We start from the raw sequence: 4,796 nt of genomic DNA, 5'->3' as shown, positions 1-4,796 counted from the left end.
ATTTAGGGTACATTAGGCACTACTGTGTTTCTTTTGTGCTAACCTCATATTGCACACAAAGTTGAAATGTGTTAATTCTCAGGAGAGAATACCTCAGATGTTGCAAGCCTCTACTGTTTTCTGTCTAACCCACCACACACATAGCTAGCTTATTGGTCATCAAAATCAAGTTTTACAAAATAGTGACTAATTAAATAGAATAAAACTTTATGACAAATACCATGAACATTGTTAACCAGGGGTAATTTTTAGGGGTAATTAAGTACATTAAATGTATTTAATTAGAAGGACACTTGGAAGTTGGCTCAGATTTTGCTTTAATCAGCTATTTTGAAATAATACACCCACCTAAAATTTCCGAAGACCTCACTAATACTTAGGCTCTTAGGGCACAGCACTGATTGAATCTTCCCTCTATTTTGGAAAAAGTAACACTTCATAATTGTCCCTTGTAAATGGTTCCCTAACCTACAGGTGGAATGAAGGTAAAACCAATGGGAAAAGTAATCAAGGTCTCTGGCAGTTGGATATGTTGCCTGTGTTTCTCATCCTCAAGGAAGAAGAAATAGCATCCTGCATGGGGAACTTCACACCTAGGTGGGCTTTTGCAGTGTCAGTCGGCACGGGATGCCCCATATCTCTGGCTTCTTTTTGTTATCCATAGTTGGCCTTGCAATGGTGGTGAGGAAGGGCCTCCCTCAACATCTGAAGGGTACCATCTCTCACAATTTCAAAAACTTGTAGTGTTTTCAGTGTGGGAATTTCTGCAAGTTCAAGTAGAGTTTCAGGTATTATATGACAGCCACCGGCTGAGGGAGAGGTGTTGGAGGTACTTGAGTTGAAAAAAATTCTGGAAAGCAGTCATTCTTTAGCATGGTACTGTCACTTAAATCGCAATGGACAAGTTTGGGGCACCTTTTAATTAAGGTACAAAGTTCTGTTTTCTGGAGGTTCTTTCGGTAGCCGCTGAGGTTAGCCACAGGTGGTCCCAAGTAAATGTGCTACAGCTGCTTGCACATGCTTTTCAGTGAAGTCAAAGCACCAGGAAAGATTCAGCTCATCCAGTCTGGAACAGCTGCTTAGCCGAGTTGCCACTGTAGATTCAGAAAATCCAGAGCACCCACAGAGGTTTAGTCACAGCAAGTTTTTATTCTGTGCAAGAGTATTGATAATTGGATCAGAAAGCTGTAGGCCTTCTAGGCTTAGATTCTGCATCTTGGAGCACTCAGACAAAATACCATAGAGGTTTGACACATTTATAAGTGAGTTCGACAGGTCCATGTGCTGTACACGAAAAGGCTGAAATTTTTACCCATTGGTTGCTCCATGAAAGATCGTGGGCAGCAGAAGGCGATCACCCCTCGAGAAAGCAAGCAAACAATCACATCGGGGTGCAGATTTTTACCTGTGAGATCGCGGGACTCCCAGAGGGACTCATCGAGTGAGAGGCGATACCACCTCTTGAAAACTCCAGAGAACCTCAGCAGTGCAGGGAGGCTCAGCCAGGAAAAGATCCCAAGGAGCAGCTCGTCTGAAAGGGAGTCCCAGGAAACACCTAGAAAGTTCTTTCCATTGAGCATAGGCTTACAGATGATCAAACAGTCTTTGTCACTCCCTTTGCTTTTTAGTCATTTCCTTGGAGGGCTCTGGGGGTGGCCTAGGTTTGAGAGCAGATCTTGTGGGATATTCTCGCTGTCTGCCTCCTCCTCCAAGGCAGAGGCAGCTACACCTGCTAGACGCTCAGAAGTCTTTCTGGAATCCCATCTCCACTTGAAGCTCCTGGTGACTTTGCTACTATGGTCCAGAATCTCCTGAAAGTTCTTCCTGTGCATGGTTCCACTAATTCAGAACTTCTGAATGTGTGTGATTAATGAATGAGCTGCCTGACTGCCTCCCAGACTCTTGCTCCAGCTAGCAGTGTAGAGTGATCTCTAGAACCCCAGCAGTCAGACCCGCCAAACTAGCAACGTTCCATCACTACCATGTCCCTCATTCTTCTTTTCAAATAGTCTTCTTTCTACTTTATTGTCTTTCCGTTCAGGTCTTATGGAAGTGGCCATAGACACTCTGTAGTTTTTATAACAGTGGCCACATTCTATCCAGAACACGGTATTTCCTAACATTCTTTTCTATCTTGTGACATTTAAGATCTTTCCATCTCTTCTTCCACAATGTTCTCTGAGCCTTGGAAGTGATGGTAAAACTGTCCCACTTAGGATTGAGCACTCAACAGTGCCTTATTCTCAGAAAATGAATCACTGTTTACCCATAACCCACTATAAAAAGAAGTTTCTTTCACCCAGCCTGATAAAAAAAAAAAAACAACCCCCCCCCCAAAAAAAACCCACTAGTCTACAAGAATAAACATAAATATTAACAAGGTGCTTTGATTAGATGTTCCTTTTGCAAGACATAAATAGTAAATTCCCTTCTAGGGCCTATATGTTCCCCAGTCAGGGGCTTTTGACCAGGTTTATAAGAACAGGTATGTATTTCCTCCTGTAGAAAGGGCCTCAAATTCAATCAGAAACCTTCCCAATGTGACCCATTTTACACAGTTCCTTATGTTGTTGTTACCCCCAACCATAAAATTGCTTTTCTTGCTACTGTATAGCTGTAACTTTGCTGCTGATTTTGAATTATAATATAAATCTCTGATATGCAGGATACCTAATATGAGAGTCCTGTGAAAGGGTCCTGATCCACAGGTTGAGAACCATTGCTTTAAATGTTAGAAAATAACTACTGAGAAATATGAGAGAGAAAAAAACTTGATATCTGGAATGAATACTGGGTTTGATTAAACTTCAAAGAACTCTAATTTTAGCCTCCTTAATATTGGTTAGATACCAAGAAAGGCATCCTTTTGTAACCATAGTTTGCTGTACAATGCTGTCTCCTATTTTGAAGGTCCTATAAATTAAGAAATTTTTTTCTAGAAAGAACCTTTTTGATAAGTAAAGCCTTCAAGAGAAGTGTACTTTTGTTTATAAATTTATACAAAATATGTGAAATAAGATTTCCAAACCAGTGTATTTATTTGAGTACAAACAGAATCAGTACAGCTGTGGGGATCAAGTATGGAGGGGAATGGAGTGGGATGAGTAGAGACTGGGGACCATGCAAAATCCTGGGAATCCGACTCCAGAGAATAGACTCAAAGGTACAAATCTAACTTTATTGTCCAGTATGACAGTCTTTAAATGACTGACCATCCCATGTTAACCTCAAGCAACAGTAACAATCAGTAAGGTTGGTGTGACTATAAAGAAATGTGGGAGATGTCCGGGGGCAAGGCCACCTGGGAAACTTCCATAAAAAATGGGGAAGTAGTCACTGTCCTAGCCTCGGATCCATTTTGAGACTTCACCAGTGTGCTAGGAGTCCACAGTAGATCAACACTGCATGCAGTGGATCAGGACCTTTCGAAGAGATGTAGGTGTCACTCGCCATTCCCTATGGGCCTCCAAAAGGCTTACCTTGACATTTGCACATACAGCAGTCTCCACTTTTCCATGGTTTCATGTTTTGCAGCTTCCAGCAATGAGCTTTGATCTGAAAATATTGATATTTTGTGTGATTCTTTTATTTTTTTATTAATTACACTTTATTCACTTTGTATCCCCCCTGTGGTTCTCTCCCTCCTCCAGTCCCAATCCCTCCCTTCCTCCACCCTCTGCATGCATGAACCCCCCCAAGTCCACTGATAGGGGAGGACTTCTTTTCCCTCCTTCTTATCCTAGTCAATTCGGTCTCATCAGGAGGGGCTGCATTGTCTTCTTCTGTGGCCTGGTAATGCTGCTCCCCCCTCAGGGGGAGGTAATTAAAGAGCAGGCCAATCAGTTCATGTCAGAGACAGTCCCTGTTTCTATTACAATGGAACCCACTTGGAATCTGAACTTCCATGGGCTACATCTGTGCAGGGGTCTTAGGTTATCTCCATGCATAGTCCTTGGTTGGAGTATCAGTCTCAGGAAAGACCCCTGTACTCAGGTTTTTTGGTTCTATTGCTCTCCTTGTGGAGTTCTTGTCCTCTCCAGATCTTACTGTTTCCCACTTCTTTCCTAGGATTCCCTGCACTCTGCCCAAAGGTTGCCAGAGACAACACATGCTGGAGAGGTTTTGGAAAAGGGGGAACCCTCCTCTACTGCTGGTGAGAATGTAAACTTGTACAACCACTCTGGAAAGCAATCTGACACTTTCTCAGACAAATAAGAATAGCGCTTCCTCAAGACCCAGCTATACCACTCTTAGGCATATGTCTAAAAACAAGCTCAAGTACACAATAAGGACATTGCTCAACCATGTTTGTAGCAGCCTTATTAGTAATAGCCAGATGCTGGAAACATCCCAGATGCCCCTCAGTGGAGGAATGGATGCACAAATTGTGGTATATCTACACAATGGAATATTACTCAGCAATAAAAAACAAGGAAATCATGAAATTTGCAGGTAAATGGTGGGATCTGGAAAAGATCATCCTGAGTGAACTATCCCAGAAGCAGAAAGTTGCACACGGTATATACTTACTCATATAGACATATAATATAAGATAAACTTACTAAAATCTGTACACCCAAAGAAACTAATCAAGAGGGAGGACTCTTGCTAAAAAGCTCAATTTCCATCCAGAAAGGCAAAGAGGATGGACATCAGAAGAAGGAGAAATGAGGGAACAAATCAGGAACCTGACACAGAAGACCTCTGAAAAGCTCTGCCCTGCAGACTATCAATGTAGATTCTGAGACTTATAGGCAACCTTTGGGCAGAGTGTGACTCTTTTAAAAGAGAATAAA

The 4,796-nt window shown here is 42.1% G+C and overlaps 1 pseudogene; it reads right to left on the bottom strand.

Moving 5' to 3' along the window:
• Positions 1–593: 593 nt before the first annotated feature.
• On the bottom strand, positions 594–1,832 carry LOC129669903 (S-phase kinase-associated protein 2-like; annotated as a pseudogene).
• Positions 1,833–4,796: the final 2,964 nt, after the last annotated feature.

The sequence above is a fragment of the Psammomys obesus genome, unplaced genomic scaffold (assembly GCF_907164565.1).
Source record: "Psammomys obesus unplaced genomic scaffold, mPsaObe1.curated_primary_1811, whole genome shotgun sequence".
Lineage (NCBI taxonomy): Eukaryota > Metazoa > Chordata > Mammalia > Rodentia > Muridae > Psammomys > Psammomys obesus.
The sequence above is the reverse complement of the archived record's forward strand: the minus strand, read 5'-3'. Positions and strand labels throughout refer to the sequence as shown.